This window comes from Balaenoptera musculus, chromosome X, assembly GCF_009873245.2.
Source record: "Balaenoptera musculus isolate JJ_BM4_2016_0621 chromosome X, mBalMus1.pri.v3, whole genome shotgun sequence".
Classification (NCBI taxonomy): Eukaryota; Metazoa; Chordata; class Mammalia; order Artiodactyla; family Balaenopteridae; genus Balaenoptera; species Balaenoptera musculus.
The window spans coordinates 58,917,311-58,939,443 of NC_045806.1; the positions used below are offsets into that span (position 1 = coordinate 58,917,311).

Here is a 22,133-nt window from a genome sequence, read left to right on the forward strand (position 1 = left end):
CAACATGTCCAAACTGAACTCTTATTACCCGAAACTGAGCTTCCCACAGTCTCTCTCTCAGTTGCTCACTCCCTCATTCCAGTTGCTCAGAGCAAAATCTTTGAGCCCTTGCTTTCTCTCACAGCACTCACAATATGTCAGAAAATCCTCCTCTACCTTCAAAATATATACAGATTCTTATCACTTCACACGATCTACACTGATACCACACTAGTTCAAACCACCATTATCTCTTTAAGAAACAGCTTTATTGAGATGTAATCTACATACCATACAATTTAACTATTCATAGTATATAATTCAATATATTTTAGTATATTCATGAGTGGTGTGACCATCACTACAATCTACTTTTATAATATTTTTGTTCCCCCTAAAAGAAACCAGTACTCATTAGCAGTCATTCTCCATCCCCTCACCTCATGTTGCCCTAGGCAACCACTAATCTACTTTTAGTCTCTATACATTTGCCTATTCTTGACATTTCATATGAATGGAATCATAGAATTTGTGGTCTTCAGGTACTTCATTCCTCTTTATTGCCAAATAATATTCCATTGTATGAATATACAACATTTTATTTATATATTGATCAGTTGATGGACATCTGGGTTGTCTCTACTTTTTGGGCCAATATGAACAATGCTATGAACATTTGTGTACAAGTTTTTGTGTGGACATATGTTTTCATTGGGTGTACAGGAGTGGAATTGCTGAGTCATAATGTAACTCTATGTTTTAGCTTTTGAAGAACTACCAGCCTGTTTTCCAAAACAGCTGTACCATTTTACATTCCCACTAGTAGGTAGTGTGTGAGGGTTCCATTTCTCCACATCTTGCCACCACTTATTGTTATCTGTCATTTTGACTCTAGCCATCCTAGTGAGTGGGAAATTGTTATCTCATTGTGTTTTTGATTTACATTTCCATGACGACTAATATTGTTGGACATCTTTTCACGTCCTTGTTGGTTATTTGTATATCTTCTTTGGAGAAATGTTTATTCAGATCCTCTGCCTATTTTTAAATTGAGTTATTTGTCTTTTATTATTGAGTTGTAAGAGTTCTTTATATATTCTAGATATAAGTCCCATATCAGATATATGATTTGCAAATATTTTCTCTACTTCTATGAGCTGTCTTTCCACTTACTTGAAGATATCGCTTGTAGCAGAAAGGAATTTCAATGAATTCCAATGTATGTATTTAATTTTGATGAAGTCCAATTTATCTATTTTTTTCCTTTTGTTGCTTATGTTCTTGGTGTTGTACCTAAGGAACCATTGCCTAATACAAGGTCATGAAGATTTACACCAACGTTTTCTATGAGTTTTATAGTTTCAGCACTAAATTTAGGTCTTTGATGTGTTTTAAGTTAATTTTTATACATATTGTTAGGTAGAGGCCCAACTTCATTCTTTTGCATGTAGACAACCATTTCTGAAAAGACTATTCTTTCCCCCACTGAATTGTCTTGGCACCCTTGCCAAAAATCAATTGACCATAAATATGAAGGTTTATTTCTGGACTCTCAATTCTATTCCATTGATCTATACCTCTACCCTTATGTCAATACCACACTGTTTTGATTAGTTTCACTTTGTAAAAAGTTTTGAAATCTGAAGTAATTATGACCTCACAAAATTGTTAGGAAATGTTCCCTTATTTTCTATTTTTTGGAAGAGTTTGGAAGGATTGCTTTTGATTCTTCTTTAAACATTTGGTAGAACTTACCAGTGAAGCCATCTGGTCCTGGACCTCTCTTTGGTGGGAAGTTTTTGATTACTAATCCAATCTGTTTAATTGATACAGGTCTATGCAGATTTTCTATTTCTTCTTGAATCTTAAGTTTTGGCAGTTTGTGCCTTTCTAGGAATTTTCCTATTTCATCTACATTATATAATTTGCTGGCATAAAATTATTCATAGTATTCCTCTTATAACCCTTTTTTAACATAGTTACAAAATTTTTTTTCCTGCAGTGAGGACTTTTAAGACCTACTTTCTTAGCAACTTTCAAATATGCAATACAGTGTTATTAATTATAGTCACCATGCTATACTTTACATCCTCATGACTTATTTTATAACTGGAAATTTGTACCTTTTCACTCTCCTCACCCATTTCATCTATGCCAATCCCCCAGCCCCCTCCTCTGGCAAGCAGCAATTTGTTCTCTGTATCTATGAGCTTGGTTATTTTTTGTTTGTTTGTTTTTGTTTTTTTAGATTCCACATATGAGATCATGTGATATTTGTCTTTCTCTGACTTATTTCACTTAGCACAATGCCCTCCAGGCCCGTCCAAGGTGTCACAAATGGCAAGATTTCCTGCTCTTTATGGTGGAATAGTACTCCATTGTATACACAGTCAGCCCTCTGTATCACTGGGTTCCACATCCACAGATTCAACCAATCATGGATCAAAAATATTAGAAATATTTTTATTCCATAAAGTTCCAAAAAGCAAAACTTGAATTTGCTGCATGCTGGCAACTATTTACATAGCATTGACACTGTATTAGGTATTACAAGTAATCTAAAAATGATTTAAAGTATACAGGAGGATGTGCGTAGGTTATATGCAAATATTATGCCTTTTTATATAAGGGATTTGAGCATTCGTGGAATTTTGTACCTGTGGGGTGTCCTGGAACCAATCCCCTAAGGAGACTGAGGGATGACTGTATATACCACATCTTCATCCACTGATGAACACTTGGGTTGTTTCTATATCTTGGCTATTGTAAAAAATGCTGCAGTGAACATGGGGGTGTATATATCTTTCTGAATTAGTGTTTTCTTTTTTTTTTTTTGGTAAATACCCAGAAGTGGAATTGTTGGATCATATGGTAGCTCTATTTTTAATTTCTTGAGGAATCTCCATAATGGCTTTCCATAATGGCTGCACCAATTTACAATTCAACCAACAGTGTACAAATGTTCCCTTTTCTCTACATCTTCTCCAACATTTGTCTTTTTTGGTAATAGCCATTCTAACAGGTGTGAGGTGATATCTCATTGTGGTTTTGATTTGCATTTCCCTGATGATTAGTGATGTTGGGCAACTTTTCATGTATCTGTTGGCCATCTGTATGTCTTCTTTGAAAAAATATCTGTTCAGATCCTCTGCTCATTTTTAAATTGGATTTTATTTTTTTGCTATTGAGTTGTAGTATAATCCTTTTTATTTCTGTAAAATTGGTAGTAATGCTTCCACTTTCATTTCTGATTTTAGTTATTTGAGTCTTGCCTCTTTTTTCTTAGTCATTTTAGCTCTTTTAGCTAAATGTTTGTTGACATTTTCAAAGAACAAGTTTTGGTTTCATTGATTTTCTATTTTTTCTTTTTCATTTATTCCCTCTCTAATCTTTGTTATTTCCTTCCTTATCCTTGCTTTGGATTTAGTTAGCTCTTCTTTCTCAGATTTCATAAGATGAAAGGTTGGGTATTGAGTTGAAATCTTTCTTTTTAACATAGGTGTTCATAGCCACAAATTTCCCTCTGAGCACTGCTTTAGCTACATCTCATACATTTTGCTATGTTGTTTCTTCATTTTCCTTCATCGCAAATTATTTTCTATTTTCCTTTGTGTTTTTTTTTTAATATACAATTTTTTTTTTTGGCTGCACTGGGTCTTCGTTGCTGTGCGTGGGCTTCCTCTAGTTGTGGCGAGCAGGGGCTACTCTTTGATGCGGTGCGTGGGCTTCTCACTGCGGTGGCTTCTCTTGCTGCAGAGCACAGGCTCTAGGCACATGGGCTTCAGTAGTTGTGGTGTGTGGGTTCAGTAGTTGTGGCTCACGGGCTCTAAAGTGCAGGCTCAGTAGTTGTGGTGCACAGGCTTAGTTGCTCTGCAGCATGTGGGATCTTCCTGGACCAGGGATTGAACCTGTGTCCCCTGCATTGGCACATGGATTCTCAACCACTGTGCCACCAGGGAAGTCCCTCCCTTGTGTTTTTTTCTATGATCCACTGGTCATTTTATGAGTGTGCTTTTTAATTTCCACATATTTGTGAATTTCCCAAATTTCCCTGTTATTGATTTCTACTTTCATCTCATTGTGGTCAGAAAACATACTTTGTATGATTTCACTCCTTCTATGCTCTATGGCCTAGCCTATGGTCTATTCTGGAGACTGTTCCATGTGCATTTGAGAAGAATGTTTATCCTGTTGTTTTCCAGTGGAGTGTTTCATAGATCTATGTCAGGTCTAGTTTAGGTTACGTCTTCTATTCCCTTGATCCTCTGCCTAGTTGTTCTATCCATTATGGAAAGTGGGCATTGAATTCTCAAACTATTATTGTTTGTCTATTTCTCGCTTCCATTCTGTCCAGCCTGTCAATTATTGTTTCATGTATTTTGGGGCTCTGTTGTTAGGTACATATACATTTATAATTGTATCTTCCTGATGGATTGACCCTTCCATCATTATGAAATGTCCTTATTCATCTCTAGTAATTTTTTTTTGTTATAAAGTCTATATATTTTTTTCCTTTTTTTTTTTGGCCACGTCGTGTGGCATGCGGAATCTTAGTTCCTTGACCAGGATTGAACCCATGCCCCCTGCAGTGGAAGCATGGAGTCCTAACCACTGGACAGCCAGGGAATTCCCTATAAAGTCTATATTTTGATATTAGTTTAGCCACTCCAGCTTTTTAGGGTTGTTGTTTGCATGGAATATCATTTTTGATCCTTTTACTTTCAACCTATTTGTGCCTTTGGATGAAAAGAGTGCCTTCTGTAGACAGCATATTGTTGGACCTTGTCTTTTTTTAAAATCCAGTCTGATAATATCTTTCTTTCAATTGGATTGTTTAATTCAGTCACATTTATTGTTATTATTTATATGCTTGGCTTTACATTGCCATTTTGGTTTTTGTTTTCTATATGTCACATGTCTTTGTTTATTTGTTATCTTCCTTAGTATTAGGTGGATATTTTCTCATGTAACATGTTAATTCCTTTCATGATTTTTAAAATTATTTATTTTTGAGTTATTTTCATTGTGGTTTTTCTAGGGCTTATAATACACATCTTATTAGAATCTACTTCAGATTTATACTGACTTAGTTCTAGTGAAATATAGACATTTTATAGAGCTTCATTGCCTCCCCCTTTTTGATATTATTGTCATACATACATATATATTTATATATGTAATAAATCCAACAATATATGGCTGTAATTATTACTTTATATAATTTTATGTCTTTTAAAAAGGCTGAGAGGAGTTCCCTGATGGCCTAGTGGTTAGGATTTGGCCCTTACACTGCGGAGGCCCAGATTTGATCCCTGGTCAGGGAACCATCCCTCATGCTGCACAGTGCAGCCAAAATACAATAAATAAATAAACAAATAAATAAATAAATAAAGACTGAGAGAAGAGAGTAAATATATATTTCTAGTGTTCACTAACATTCTTACTCTTCTGGTTCTTTCCATTTCTTTCTGTGGATTGGAATTACCATTATTGTCATTTCCTTATTTCAATACAGCTTTCTTCCCATTCCCTTCCTTTGTGTTGTTATTGTCAAATGTTATGTTTCTATATATTATAGCCCCAACAATACATTCATATTCATATTGTTTTATGTAATTGATTTTTAAATCAGTCAAGAGGGGAAAGGGGAAGAAATATGCAATTATACTGTCTTTTCTAATTACCCACATAATTACCTTCACAAGCATTCCTTGTTTTTCATGTGCATTCAAATTACTGTCTGACATCACGTGTTTCCAGCCTGAAGAACCTCACTTAGTAGTCCTTTTAAGAAAGGTATCCTAGCAATGAATTCTCTGGGGTTTTTTTTTCACCTGGGAATGTCTTTAATTCACCTTCATTTTTGCTAGATACGTGATTCTTGGTGTTTTTTTTTTTTAAACTGTCAGTAGTTTGACTATATCATCCTTCTTGACTCCATTGCTTCTGATGGGAAGTCAGCTGTTAATCTTATGGGGGTTCCCCTGTATGTGATGTGTTTTTTTTCTCTTCCTGCTTTCAAGATTTTCTTTTTGTTTTTCAACATTTTACTGTGATGATACTGGGTATGATCTCTTTGGGTTTACTTAGAATTAATTGAGTTTCTTGGGTGTGTAAAGTTTTATTTTTATCAAATTTGAGAAATTTTGGAATTCCCTTGTGGTCCAGTGTTTAGGACTCTGTGGTTTCACTGCTGGGGCCCAGGTTTGATCCTTGGCCAGGGAACTAAGATCCTGTGAGCCGTGCAGGCAGTGTGGCCAAAAAAAAGGGAAAAAAAAAAGGAGAAAATAAGAAATTTGAAAAGTTTTCAGCAATTTTTTTGAATATCTTTTTCTGTCCTTTTAATGCTTTCCTCTCTTTTTAGTACTCCGATTATGCATATATTGATGCACTTATTTATATCCCACATTTCGCTGAGGCTCTGTTCATCTTCAGTTTTTCTCTCTGTTCTTCAGATTGCATAATATCTATTGTTATATCCTCAAGTGGACTGATTCTTTCTTCTGCCAACTCAAATCTACTGTAGAGCCCCCTCTAGCAATGTTTTCATTTGTTACTATACTTTTCAACTCCAGAATATACATTTGGTTCTTTTTTATAATTTCCATTTCTTTCTTTCTTTTTTTTTTTTTTAATAAATTTACTTATTTTATTTTTGGCTGCATTGGGTCTTTGTTACTGTGTGCAGGCTTTCTCTAGCTGCGGTGAGCAGGGGCCACTCTTCGTTGTGGTGCATGGGCTTCTCATTGTGGTGGCTTTTCTTGTTGTGGAGCACAGGCTCTAGGTGCACAGGCTTCAGTAGTTGTGGCTTGTGGGTTCTAGAGCTCAGGGTCAGTAGTTGTGGTGCATGGACTTAGTTGTTCCGCGGCATGTGGGATCTTCCTGGACCAGGGCTCGAACCCATGTCCCCTGCATTGGCAGGCAGATTCTTAACCACTGTGCCACCAGGGAATCCCTAATTTCCATTTCTTTATTGATAATTTATATTTATTGAGACATTGCCATCACACATTCCTTTACTTCTTTTAAGCATAGCTACCTTTAGTTCTTTGAGCATACTTATAACAATTGTTTTGAAATCTCTGTCTGCTACATCCTCCACTTGAGCCTCTTTAAAGAGAGTATTTTTATTGCTTTTCTTTTCTTATTTTTTTCTTCTGTGTATGGGTCATATTTTCCTGTTTTTTGGAGGAGGGGCAGGAAAAAATTACTTTTCTCATAATTTTTTTGTTGAAATCTGGACATTGTAGACAATATATGGTAGGAACTATGGGATACTGATTCCCCACCCCACCCCAGGCTGGTGGCTTTTAATTTCTTGGTTATTTGTTTGATAACTTGAATGAACATTATAAAGTTTATCCTCCCTATAGTGTAAAGCTTGATGTCCCTGCTCTGATTTTTTCCCCTTGTTTTAAATTTCTTTGCTTGACTACCTAGGGGTTACTCCTGGGTTGGCACAAGCCATTTATTGTCAAGGTTGTGCTTAAGCCTCCCAAATCAGTTAGATTTTTAACCTTTATCATTGGATATCTCTGTGGTTTGGAGGCTACTATCACAGTTCAGGGTTTATATTGGGTTGGCCAAAAAGTTTTGCCCAGGTTAGAGTGGGAGCTGGGTGGAGGAAAAGAGATCTGGTTTTCTTGACCATGTCTGCTTGGACTTGAGCTTCTGCAACATGGAGCTGGGAGAGATGAAAAATTCCAGCAGCCTGCCCTTCCCTTGGTGAAATCATAACCCCAGACTGGGTACTGCAGCAGGAAGGAACCTGCATCCTCTTGGCTGCAACTGCCCAGAGTAGTGACTTTGGGGTAGAGATTCTGCAAAGCAGAGGTGGGGTGGGGGGAGTTGTGATAAGGGAGTGAGTCATGGCTCAAATGCCATAGACTCTTGCTATTCTTGGCTTTGGTGATCTTCTCTACTTATCTTTGTTTTATATTTTAATAATTTTTGCTTTTGTGTCTATTATTTCCTTCCTTCTGCTTTCTTTGGATTTATTCTATTGTTTATTATCTAACTTCTTAAGTTGAATGCTTAGCTCATTAACTTTCAGCCTTTCTTCCTTTTTTTTGGCCACACTGAACATCTTGTGGGATCTCAGTTCCCCGACCAGGGATCGAACCTCGGCCATGGCAGTGAAAGCCTGGCCACCAGGGAACTCCCTCTTCCTTTTTAATATACTCTCCTAAGGCTATAAACAGCCCTGTAACCACCACTTTAGGTGCAACATACAAGCTCATTTCTAAATATTTTCTAATTTCCATTAAGATTTCTTCTTTGACCCAAAGAGTTATTTAAAACTGTTTTTAAATTTCTAAAACTGTATTTTAAGAAAAAAACTATATATTTGGATTTATTTATATTGTCTTATTTTATTCCATGCGTTCCAGTTTTGCTGTGTTTTTTCCTCTTTTGAATCAATTGATTTTTTCTTGTTCCACTTTTCCGCTTCTATTACTTTGGAAGATATTCATTCTTTTTCTCTTCTTTTAGTGGCTATCTTTGAAATTCTAACATGCTTACTTAATTCAATAAAACCTAGAATTAATTAACATATGTACCCTCTTCTCAAAGGGACCCCTAGAATGTCTTGACTCTAATCCTCAACAACATGAGTTGCTATTGTGAAGCCTTTAAATTCTGTGTTTTTTGTCTTCTTTTAATCCCACAAATTATAAATTATTAATATTACCCACATGTTTAACTTTTGTTTTCTACTTAAAGTTCTTTTGTACATCTTGGAACTTCTTTTTTGGATAATTTTCCTTATTCAGTGACAAATGTTGGTGGTAAACGCTTTAAAATTTTTTTATATTAAAATACCTTTATGTTGCCTTTATTCTCTGAAGACAGTTTCACAGTATATATAATTTTTTTTTGGCTCTTTTCAGCTTATTGCATGAAGGAGTTACACTAGTCCAAGTTAAAAGCAGACCCCAAATGGTTACATTATACAAGCTGTGAGGTTTTTAAACTTGTGACAAGGGACAGAAGGAAAATTCTGCTCATTGCAAGGAAATCCTCACTTAAGCTTCAGTGAGCCAGAAGCATTTAAAACCCATGAACCTTCAGCTGATCGTCCTTAGCCAGTCCAATCTCTACGAGGAACTGGCATATGTTCTAGCACTGGTCACCCTGTAGCTGAATTACTTCTCCATATTCTGGATGCTCAAGTACAGTACCATTGCAGGCAAATTTCTTCTTAAACGCCTTCGCTAGTTTCTTTTTATCGTAATCATCAGTGATCCCTTGGACAGTAGTAAGGGTCTTCCTGCCGTTTCTCTGTTGAATTCTTATATGGATATAATCCTCAGTGCCAGCAGGAAGCAGATCATCACCCTTACTTGCATCAGCAAAGGGGTCAAAAGAGTGGAGGTTCTGGATAGCGGACATACGATACGATTCCTTTTCCTCGGTGGAAGTGGCCTGCAGAAGGTGGTGGCTGGAGAAGGCGGGTGGGGGGGACAGAGCGTCGGGAAGCGAGGGGGCTCGAGGGGGAGGCTGCTGAGTCCTCAGTGGCGGCTCAGTGAGTGGGCCACAGTATATATAATTTTTTTTCTTTTTTTCTTTTTTTTAATTAATTTATTTATTTTTGGCTATGTTGGGTCTTCATTTCTGTGTGAGGGCTTTCTCTAGTTGTGGCAAGTGGGGGCCACTCTTCATCACAGTGCACGGGCCTCTCACTATCGTGGCCTCTCTTGTTGCAGAGCACAGGCTCCAGATGCGCAGGCTCAGTAGTTGTGGCTCACGGGCCCAGCTGCTCTGCGGCATGTGGGATCCTTCCAGACCAGGGCCCGAACCCGCGTCCCCTGCACTGGCAGGCAGACTCTCAACCACTGCGCCACCAGGGAAGCCCCACAGTATATATAATTTTAAGATGAAAATTATTTTCTCTAAGCACTTTCAACATTATATTCTAATATGGCTTCCAATGTTGCTGTTGAGAAGTCACCTATTGGTCTAATTGTTGTTCTTTTGTATGTGATCAGTCTTTTACTTCTAGCTTGTTTTAAGATCTTATCTTTGTCTCTGGTGTTCTGCAGTTGACTGTGATGCATGTAGATATTAATTTCTTTTTATTTATCTTGCCTGGAATTTCTTAGTTTTCCGGAACCTGCAGATTTTTGTTTTTCAAAATTCTGGAAAATTTCCAGCTATGATTTATCTGAATGGTTCTCCCCCTTTTCTATTATTCCTTTGTAGAATTCTAAAGAGATTAATATTGGGCCTTTTTGCTTTATCCTCCATATCTCTTAAGCACTCATATTTTCCATCTCTTTGTACCTCTTTTCTGAATTTTGTGTGATTTTTTCAGATGTATTTTCCAGTTTCCTAATTTCTCTTCAACTGATGCATAAAACTTCATCACGGTTTTTAATAACAATTATTATATTTTTCATTTCTAGGTATTCTATTTAGTTCTTTTTCAAACCTAGCAGGTCAATTTTTTAAAAAATCTTTATTGGATTATAGTATAATTGCTTTACAATGGTGTGTTAGTTTTTGCTTTATAACAAAGTGAATCAGTTATACATATACATATATCCCCATATCTCTTCCCTCTTGTGTCTCCCTCCCTCCCACCCTCCCTATCCCACCCCTCTAGGTGGTCACAAAGCACCGAGCTGATCTCCCTGTGCTATGTGGTAGCAGGTCATTTTTGATAGTCTCTTGCTCTTTGCTCTGTACTTTTTTATTTCCTTAAATGTATTTAACATATCTATTTAATATCCTGTATATGATAATGTAAATATCTAAAATCTCTGCGGGTCTAGTTATGTTTTACCTTTTTTTTCCCCCCTGTTGACTGCTTCCTCCTGGAAGTTGGTTTTCTTGTGTAAATTGTGACTTTTGATTGTGAAGGAGTTTGTTAGAACTCTCTGTGGGATTTCCATGTGGCCCGAGAGTAACAGTGCATTCTCCCATGAAAGCTTTCAATTTGATTTTCCCTGGTGTTTGAGGCATCACAAACCTAGGTCCACTTTAAATTAAAAATCGTGGCCTGTGGTTTTTTGTGCCATTCACATAATATATATTCAATCTCCAAACCAGGTGTCATAAAATCTCAGGGAGGTATTTTTTTTTTAAATTCTACTCAAAGTTAAAACTTAGACAAAAAATTTTCCTTACTGTCTGTCCCTTCCCCCCAGCTGCAGGCCTCTGTTGTCCAATACTGTAACCACTTAGCCACATGTGGCTATTAAATGTAAATTAGTGAAAATAAAATAAAATAAAATAAAATGAAAAATGTAGTTCCTCCGTCTCACTAGCCACATTTCAAGTGCTCAGTAACCACATGTGGCTAGTGGGTACCGTATTGGTCAGTGCAGATATAGAACATTTCCATCATTGTGAAAGTTTTATTGGGTAGTGTTGCTCTAGAACATTTGAATCTACACATGTCTCCAGGGTGTGTGGTGTCTTCAGAACTAGGTTACACCTTTGAACAAACCCTTGTCAATCTGTGTCTTAGTCTGTATGCTTGCTCCCTGAAGATGTCCAAGTCCTAATACCCAGAATCTGTGAATATGCTAACTTACATGGCAAAAAGGACTTTGCAGACATGATTAACGATCTTGAGATGGGGAGATTATCCTGGATTATATGGGTGAACTCAATGTAATTACAAGGATCTTCATAAGGGAAATAGGAAAGCAGGAAATACACAGACAGAGAGGTGATGTGGTGACAGAAGCAGAGGTTGGAGTGATGTACTTTGAAGATGGAGGAAGGAACCTCCATGGCATGCAGGAGACCTCTAGAAGCTGGAAAAGGCAACAAAACAGATTCTGCCCTAGAACCTCCAGAAGGAATGTAGTCCTGTGACCCATTTTAGACTTTTAACCTCCAGAACTGTATGAGAATAAATTTGTGCTGTTTTAAGCCACTAAGTTCGTGGTAATTTGCTACAGTAGCAATAAGTCATACAAACTATGAAAGGGGCCAGTTAAGAAAGGCTTTATTTTAATATACCAGAAATGTGTGGCTGCCAAATGGCATTGTTATTCTTATATCTACTCATTTCCCCTTCCTATATTTCTATTTGGCCCTGAGGGTACAAGGCCCATGCAAACAGAAATTTTAGAAGGGAGACTGATGCAGGAACCTATACTCTCATTCATTTATTCAACAAATATAAATATATACTGAGTGTTTATCATGCTCCAAGCACTGTTTTAGGTGCTTGACATATATTAGTGAATAAAAGAAAAAAATCTCTGCCCTCAAGAAGTTTACATTCTAGAGGAGAGACAGAGTTGATAAACAATAAACATAATACATAAGTAAATTACACTGTATGTTAGCAGATGATTAGTGCTATTGGTGAAAAAAAAGTGTGAGTGGTCAGGGAGGGGGGATGGGCAGCTATAGTATTAAATATGGTGGTCAGGGTAAGTCTCATTGAAAAAGTTGCAACTGAGCAAAGACTTGAAGGAGTTAGTCATGTTAACATCCACAGTAAAGCATTCTAAGCAGAGGAAACATCCAGTGCAAAATATTGAAGTGGGAGTGTGCCTTGTGCCTGATACCTTCTAAGAACAGCAAGTAGGACAGTGTGGTGGAGGACAGAGCAGTAGGAAATGAGGTCAGAGAGGTGATAGAGGGCAGATCATGCTGGGTCTTGTAGGCTACTGCAAGGACATAAGCTTCATACTGAGGAGGACCCCTGATTTTTAGGGTAGACAAGTGTACAATTAGCATAACACTCAGAATACATAGGAAGAGATATAGCGCTTAGAGAATGGATGAATTTTTAGATGCTGTGAGTGGCGAGCTTTCTTCTGAGCACCAAACTTTTGTACCCATTTGCTTCCTGGACTTTTCTACTCGTATGTTGATTGGTGACTCAAACTCAAATTGCTCGAAATAAACTCCTGATCTTCTGTCTTAAACCCTTTCCTCCTCTTCTGTTCTCTATCCCACTTAATGGTATCCTGTTAGAAATCTTGGAGTCATCTCCTGATTCTGCTTTTTCCCACTCCACTATGTCCAATCAGACTCCCAACCCTGTCAGTCTTAGTGTAGATATGTCCTCTTCTCTGTTCCCTCTGCCTTCACCTTGGTTGAAGCCTTCATCTCTCACGGGACCTCTGTAATCACCTCCATGGTTCTATAACCTGTGTACCAACTGTAGCTGCCACAGTTCCAAAACTGATCATGACACTCCCTCTTTTAAATATCTCTCCTGGGGACTTCCCTGGTGGTGCAGTGGTTAAGAATCTGCCTGCCAATGCAGGGGACATGGGTTCGAGCCCTGGTCTGGGAAGATCCCACATGCTGCAGAGCAACTAAGCCCGTGTGCCACAACTACTGAGCCTGTGCTCTAGAGCCCGTGAGCCACAACTACTGAAGCCCGCGTGCCTAGAGCCTGTGCTCTGAAACAAGAGGAGCCACCACAATGAGAAGTCTGTGCATCACAGCAAAGAGTAGCCCCCACTCGCTGCAACTAGAGAAAGCCTGCACGCAGCAATGAAGACCCAACACAGCCAAAAAGTAAATTAAAAAAAAAAAAGATCTCTCCTGGCTCCTACTGCTTGTAGAATCTTGTCCCAATCTCTCCTATTCTCATTTTCCAATATGCCTTTCTATGTGTCCCATACTCCAGCCATACTGAACCTCTCACTATAATCCCAGCATATTCCGCCCTATCACAAGTATACATATACCTGAAAAAGCAGTACCTGCTAGCTATTATGATTATCAAATAACAACGGATTCTTTCTTCCAGGAATGCCCTTACTCTCTCTCTTCACCTGCAAAAATACTTGTATACCTTTCTACTCAGTTCAAATGCCACCTTCTCTGTGAAGCCTTTCTTGTTTCCCTCAGTAGGGTTTGTTGCTACTTCTTGTGTGTAGCTCCAGCATTCTGTATCTATAGCCCCTGGGCCACTTAATACAACACATCGTGATTATTTCATTACAGATCTGCCTCCCCCAACAGACTGCAAGCTCCTTGAGGGCAGGTACCATCTCTACTGATTTTTTCATGCCTAGTAGCTAGTAGTGTCCGGCCCAAAGGAGGTACTCAATTATTATTTGGTGAAATAAAGAATGAATGACTGAAATGATTCAGGAAAAATCTATGACTTGCTAGTCAAGAAGAAAGAGCAAAAGAGGGGAATTTCATACACAAAGCAGCTGGCCTAATAGCTCAGAGCTGGGAGGGGTAGCCACAAAAAGGCTAAAATTGAAGATGTGGGCTGGGTTATAATGGGAGACGAGAGCAAACAGGAAGGGTTGGGTGGACCTAGCTGGGGAAGTGCTGTGAAGCCACTGCCCAAAGTCTGGATTTTCATTTGAATGAGTAGGGAGTTGCTGGAGAGTTATTAGAGACACGGTTGAAGTGAAGCCATGAAAAATGACCTGCACTGCAAGGCTGGAAGGAGGCAGCAAAGCCAGCCAGAAGGCAGTCACTATAACCCAGAGCAGAATGGGCATGGCAAGTGCAGGCAGGAGATTCAGGGGGCACAGAAAAGGAGGGGGCTGGATTTGGTGAATGATTGCATTTGGGAGAAGACACAAAGGTAGTGAGAATTGCTGAAGATTATGAAAAGCAGAGTAGTGCAGAGAAAGAACACGAAATCAGGGTTCAGTTACAGCACAAAAATTATTCCCTATCAACTTAGTCTTCCTGTGCCTTACCTTCCTAAACAGTAAAACAAAGAGGTCCCCCATTCAAATTATCAGCAAATCCAGAATCCTTCAATTCTACTTCAAAAATATCTCTTGAATCATACCATCTTCACTGCCACCACCCTAGTCCAGGCCCCAGCAGTCCTCAGCTGGACCAGTGTATTAGCCTGGACAGTGGTCTCTGCACCCTCTCTTGTCCCCACACTATGTGGCCTCCACACAACAGTCAGCACCATCTTCTAAAAATGTCAATTCGCTTATGTTACTCCTCTGCTTAAAAACTCTTTGACCCCCACTACAGTTAGAGTCAGATTACACTCCTTACCTCAGCCTACAAGTCTCCTACATAACGTGGCTCCTGCCTGCCTCTCTGACCTCATCCCACCCCCCACACCTCACTCAATACACCCCAGTCGCACAACCTTTCTGCTTTTTCTTGAGCATATCCAGCTCTTTCCTACCTTTTCACATGCTGTTCCCTGGAATGCAGCTTTGTCTGGCTGGGTTCTTCATGGCTTTGGTACTTCAGACCTAGATTTGATCCCCTCAGAGAGGTCAGTCCTGATCTCGGTATCGTCTGTTTATTTCCTTAGCACTTATCACAATCTGTAATTATTTTATTATTTGTTTACTGCTGATCTCCCAGGAGATTACAAGTTCTAAAAGGTAGGGCCCCTCTGTCTACTTCACTGTGCATTTGTGAGTGAGTGAATGAGCGAATGAATGAATGAAAGGGGTGATGGAAGCAGAGTTCACCAAAATGGAGTTGTGAAGAAAAATGGAGGAAAAGATTTTGAAAAGAGTTCCATGGAATCTTGAGGATAGCATAACTAGTTTCACCCAGCTCGTAGTATAAACTATTAAAAGGAATCGAGACAGGAGACAGGGGGCTCAGGCAAAAAATCATGGAGAATCACAGAAGCTGCAGCTAATGGAACTCAATTCAAATTACCAGAAATTTGTTGAGTACTTACTATGTGCCAGACTCTACACTGGGCCTCACTGTGAGGCGTATAAAGATGAGTGAGTGGACACTTCAAGAGTTTATATTCAGGAGGCCAGAAATAGGAGAGAAGGAAGTGCAAGTGATGATAAAAGGCAGAATTTAATCAAAGGGCGCTGGGGCTCAGAAGAAGGGGCGCAGGGAAGGCTTCAGAGAAAGTTACTCTGACGCTGAGGTCAACAAGTTCCAGTCTACAATGAAATACAGGCAGATGCTTCTCTCTGCTCTTCCCCACAAAATACTTCTGAAAAGTAGGATGGAAAGCAAAATATTTTTCAAGATGACTTTTGAGGCACTGTGTTAGTGGGGAAACAACTACGTGAGGAGTTTTGGCCCTACCACTCACTATTTGGGAGACCTTGGACAATTTGCTCATTTCTTTTTCCTAACTATTATTGAGGGCCTGTGCTAGGAATTTCATATATACTATTTTACTGAATCATTTACCTTTTCTAAGCTTCAGGTTTCTCCATTCCCTTTGAACTTTAGCAGACTAGATTTCTGGTTCCCAAACAGTTGGTGCTGGGTACAGACCTGCAGGTATTCCTTTTTGCCTTCAGGTAGCACCCACACTTTTGCACTAAAGCAGCAGACTAGCTTTTGGTAATATCCTAAAGGCACTAGAGTGCACTTTGGCTATTTGGCAGATGGGGAAAAAGATGAAAAAGTTTAAGAAGTGAAGCATAAGTTTCTTTGTGGCACTGTTGGATGAGCACATTTTGAAGTGGTAAACAATGGGGCCTGCCTGCCATGGTAACCCGTTGTATATTGGGAAACGGAGATATTAAGGTGTCAAGAAATGACCACCCTAAAATGTTACTAATGTTAAGGTAAACTGTAATGTCAGAAATTGTAACAGGATTGTCTCGAGGTAATGTTGTAAAGACAGGTACTTAGATGACTGGCAAAGTGAGATGGGTGAACAAGAGAAAATCTGTCAGTGCATCTCCAGGAACGACCATGGAGAGGACTGTCTATTTTTGGACAATGGCGTCTTTGCTTCTGTAGACAGAACTATTCCTAGTATGGAGAAGGGCAATTTCTCAGGTACCTAGGCTTGATTAAAAGAAGAACAAAACTCTGGAGACTATCCAATTCCTTTTGTTCTAATTAGGTGTTTGCTGAGCAGCTTTATGGTGTATAACTGGTTTCTTGACTGGGACGACCCACCAGCCAGGAGGGCCTTTATGCTGTTGATGAAAGTCTTGTCTTGCCTAATATACTGCTCATTATAAATGACCACCTTGAGGTCTGCTTTATAAATCAGTCTCTGTGGCTTTGGCAGCATGATTCACTCCCCAGAGACTTACTCATCACGTGACTGAAAACGGGAGAGAAATGTGAGGTGGAAAAACTACAGAGCAGACCGGCTGGAGTATCCTATGAGGTCTGGCCTGAAGCAGCCAGTGGCTTTACCTATTAAATTATAGCAATAATCATCTCTTACACTTGTTCAGTGCTTTTAACTTTCAAAGCACTTTCATAGATATATATAATCGAATTTTATCATTTCATCTATTATACCTTCTTTAGCTCATACTGTTTGTAAAAATACATTTGTAGAGCAGTAGCAAAGACACCAAAAGAAGCAGTAATATTGTCAACACCTTGAAAAAAAATCTGTCTATGATGGGACCTTGGCAAAATAAATCAAACTAAAGAAATAAGTGTAGTCAGAGTCTAGGCTGCAGTAAGGTGACCCAGGAATTCGGAGATAGGCTCAGAATGATTCTGAGAGTGAAATAACACAAAGACATGGTTGTAGATGTGTTGCTGATGGAGACTTGGGAAATATCCAAGTGTAATCAAGGTGATCAGGGCATATCTGCAAGACTGGAATGTACTCGAAGAAAGCTGCAATCTAATCAGTTTTACTGTAAACTGTCTGAAGAATAATGTGCTACAGAAAGGTGGTGTACGAGTTATTTGAAAAAGAGGGATTAGAGAGTGAAGATATGTTACTGTTTGTCCAGCACCCCCCACTCCTCACTATGCAGAGGGACAGGAAGGGATGGGAGAGGGAAGTGTGTACATTTGTGCAGTGGCTGGAGAGCAGAGGGAGCTGGGTAGACCACGTATATGACAGACACACATATTGTGGTCCCTAAGGATGAAGACTCAATTATGAAACAGTCACTTCCTTCACTCTGATTCCATGCTCATCAAGTAACCTTCTGATTTACTAATTCAGTTTCCTAGCTCCCTTGATCCTGGGAAAGAAATGCCCTTGGAGTAGATAAGACTATTGTGGTTACCCAACAGGTATATCTTCCACTGTAAATTAATATAATTGCACTATATTTTATATGTCTCTTCCCCAATTTTTTTATTTTGAAAATTTTCAAATCTACAGAGAAGCTGCAAAAACAGTAAAATAGATTTCTACTTTTTCTTAAACTAAATTTACCAATTTGCTGATGGAAGTTCAACTGCTCCAGCACTATTTATTGAAAAGGCTGTCTTTCCTCCATTGAATTGCTTTTGGACCTTAGTCAAAAATCAGTTGGCTGTATTTGTGCGGGTCTGTTTCTGGGATCTCTATTCTGTTCTTTGATGTGTTTATTCCTTTGCCAATACCACACAGTCTTGATTACTGTACCTATATATTAAGTCTTAAAATTGGTAAAGTGATTCCTCCCACTTCATCCTTCTTTCATAAAATTGTTTTAGCTATTCTAGTTCCTTTGTTTTTCCATATAAATTTTATAATAATCTTGCCTATATTTTCAAAAAACATACTGGAATTTTGATAGGAATTATTTTAAACTTGTACATAAATCTGGAAAGAATTGACGTCTTTACTATGTGGAGTCTTCTAATCCATGAACACGGTATGTCTCTGCATGAACTTAGATCTTTGATTTCTTTCATCAGGGTTTTTCAGTTTTAACATACAAGTCTGGTATATATTTTGTTAGATTTACACCTAAGTATTTCATTTTTTAAAAGCTGATTATAAATTGCATTGTATTTTAAATTTTGGTTTCCATGTGCTCATGGATAGTACATAGAAATACAATTGATTTTTGTATGTCAATCTTGTATCCTGAGACCTTGTTGAAAACATTTATTAGTTCTAGGAGGTTTTTGTAGATTCCTTGGGATTGTATTGTAGACAATAATGTCATTTGCAAATAGGGACAGTTTTATTTTTTCCTATTTGTTTTGTATGCTCCTCAGATGCTGCTTGCTATGTCTTTCAGCTATGGAATGCACAGAGCAGAGATACTGGTCTGTAGTTTTCCTTTTTTTGTACTGTCTTTGTCTGGTTTTGGTATCAGGATAACACTGGTTTAATGAAATGAGTTGTGAAGTGTTTCTTCCTCTTCTATTTTCTGGAAAGATTGTATAGATTTGGTTTGAATTCTTCTTTAAACATTTGGTAGAATCCTCCAGTGAAACCATCTAGGCCTGGAGAGTTCTTTTTTGGGAGTTTTCAAATACAAATTCAATTTCCTTAATAGTTATAGGTTATTCAAATAATTTCATATTTGGCGAGTTGCAGTAGTATGTGGTTTTTGAGGTAGCAGTTCATTTTATTTAACTTGTCAAGTTTATGTGTGTAGAGTTGTTAGATGTATTCTGTTATTACCCTTTTGATGTCTGTAGGGTTTGTGGTGATACCCCACTTCACTCTTGATTTTGGCAATTTATGTCTTCTCCGTTTTTAAATTTGTCAGTCCTGCTAAAGATTAGTCAATTTTACTGACGTTTTCAGAGAACCACCTTTCTGTTTCATTTTCTATATTATTATTGTTTTCAGTTTCATTTAATTTGCTCTTCTTAGTATGTTAAGGTGGCAGCTTAAATTATTGATTTGAGATTATCCTTTTTTTTTAAAGATTTGGTGCTGTAAATTCCCCTCTCAGCACTGATTTAGCTGTGTCCCACAAATTTTGATATGTTGTATTTTCATTTTAAATCATTTTAATGTAATTTTTGATTCTCCATGAAATTTGTTTTTTGACAAATGGATTATTCAGAAGTGTGTTCTTTAAGTATCTAAATACTTGGAGATTATCCTACTATCTTTTATTAATTTGTTTGATTCTGTTTTGGTCAGAAAATATATCCTGTTTGATTTCCTTCTTTTAAATTTGCTGAGATTTCTTTTGTGATCCATGATATGGTCTATCTTTATGTTTAAAATTTTAATATCATTGTGATAAAGTATATAAAACATAAAATATGCCATTGCAACCATTTTAAGTATAATATTCAGTGTATTAAGTACATTCACAATACTGTACAATCATCACCACTATCTATTTCCAAAACTTTTCTATCACCCCAAATAGAAATTCTGTACCCATTAAGCAATAACTCCCCATTCCCCCTTCCCCCAATTACTGGTAACTTCTAACCTACTTTCTGTCTATATGAATTTGCCTATTGTAGATATTTTGTGTAAGTGGAACTATATAATATTTGTCCTTTTGTGTCTGGATTATTTCACTTGGCATAATGCTTTCAAGGTTCATCCATGTCGTAGCTTATATCAGAACATCATTTCTTTTTATGGCCAAATAGTATTTCATTGTGTGGATATACCACATTTTGTTTATCCATTCACCTACTGATGGACATTTGAGTTATTTCACCTTTTGCCTATTGTGAATAATGCTACAGTAAACACTGAATACAAGTATCTGTTTAAGTCCCTGTTTTCAGTTCTTTTGGGTATATAACTTGGAGTGTAACTGCTGGGTCATATGGTAATTCTATACTGAACTTTTTGAGAAACCACCAAACTATTATCCACAGTGGCTGTGCCATTTTACATTCCCAGTGGCAATTTACAAGAGTTCCAATTCCTCCACATCCCCAGTAGTACCTGCTATTTTCATTTTAAAAATTATAGTTATCCCAGTAGGTATAAAGTGGTTTCTCATTGAGGTTTTTATTTGCAGTTCCCTAATAACTAATGGCGTTGAGCATCTTTTCATGTGCTCATTGGCCATTTGTAAATTTTCTCTGGAGAAATGTCTATTTAAATCCTTTGCCAATTTTTTTTAACATCTTTATTGGAGTATAATTGCTTTACAATGGTGTGTTAGTTTCTGCTTTACAACAAAGAGAATCAGCTATACATATACATATTTCCCCATATCTCCTCCCTCTTGTATCTCCCTCCCACCCTCCCTATCCCACCCCTCTAGGTGGTCACAAAGCACTGAGCTGATCTCCCTGTGCTATGCAGCTGCTTCCCACTAGTTACCTATTTTACATTTGGTAGTATATATAAGTCCATGCCACTCTCTCACTTCGTCCCAGCTTACCCTTCCCCCTCCCCATGTCCTCAAGTCCATTCTCTACATCTGTATCTTCATTCCTGTCCTGCCCCTAGGTTCTTCAGAACCATTTTTTTTTAGATTCCATATATATGTGCTAGCATATGGTATTTGTTTTTCTCTTTTTGACTTACTTCACTCTGTATGACAGACTCTAGGTCCATCCACCTCACTACAAATAACTCAATTTCGTTTCTTTTATGGCTGAGTAATATTCCATTGTATATATGTGCCACATCTTCTTTATCCATTCATCTGTTGATGGACACTTAGGTTGTTTCCATGTCCTGGCTATTGTAAAAAGAGCTTCAGTGAACATTGTGGTACATGACTATTTTTGAATTATGGTTTTCTCAGGGTATATGCCCAGTAGTGGGATTGCTGGGTCGTATGGTAGTTCTAGTTTTAGTTTTTTAAGGAACCTCCATACTGTTCTCCACAGTGGCTGTATCAATTTACATTTCCACCAACAGTGCAAGAAGTTTCCCTTTTCTCCACACCCTCTCCAGCATTTATTGTTTACAGATTTTTTGATGATGGCCATTATGATTGGTGTGAGGTGAGACCTCACTGTAGTTTTGATTTGCATTTCTCTAATGATTAGTGATGTTGAGCATTCTTTCATGTGTTTGTTGGCTATCTGTATATCTTCTTTGGAGAAATGTCTATTTAGGTCTTCTGCCCATTTTTGGATTGGGTTGTTTGTTTTTTTGATATTGAGCTGCATGAGCTGCTTATAAATTTTGGAGATTAATCCTTTGTCAGTTGCTTCATCTGCAAATATTTTATCCCATTCTGAGGGTCGTCTTTTCCTCTTGTTTATGGTTTCCTTTGCTGTGCAAAAGGTTTTAAGTTTCATTAGGTCCCATTTGTTTATTTTTGTTTTTATTTCCATTGCTCTAGGAGGTGGGTCAAAAAGGATCTTGCTGTGATTTATGTCATAGAGTGTTCTGCCTATGTTTTCCTCTAAGAGTTTTATAGTTTCTGGCCTTACATTTAGGTCTTTAACCCATTTTCAGTTTATTTTTGTGTATGGTGTTAGGGAGTGGTCTAATTTCATTCTTCTACATGTAGTGGTCCAGTTTTCCCAGCACCACTTATTGAAGAGGCTGTCTTTTCTCCATTGTATACTCTGGCCTCCTTTATCAAAAATAAGGTGACCATATGTGCGTGGGTTTATCTCTGGGCTTTCTATCCTGTTCCATTGATCTATATTTCTGTTTT

General features: G+C 38.0%; 1 protein-coding gene, 1 long non-coding RNA gene and 1 pseudogene across 2 annotated transcripts in view; 1 reads left to right on the forward strand and 2 right to left on the reverse strand.

The window, feature by feature from the left end:
* The window catches only part of HDAC8 (histone deacetylase 8), a 238,562-nt gene that overhangs the window by 78,086 nt on the left and 138,343 nt on the right, over positions 1-22,133 (reverse strand). The window lies entirely within an intron of this gene.
* LOC118889016 lies at positions 3,361-19,546 on the forward strand. The gene is made up of 3 exons (XR_005018399.1): positions 3,361-3,372; positions 15,625-15,626; positions 19,461-19,546. It is a non-coding gene; the product is annotated as an uncharacterized LOC118889016 (long non-coding RNA).
* On the reverse strand, positions 8,866-9,485 carry LOC118889015 (annotated as a pseudogene).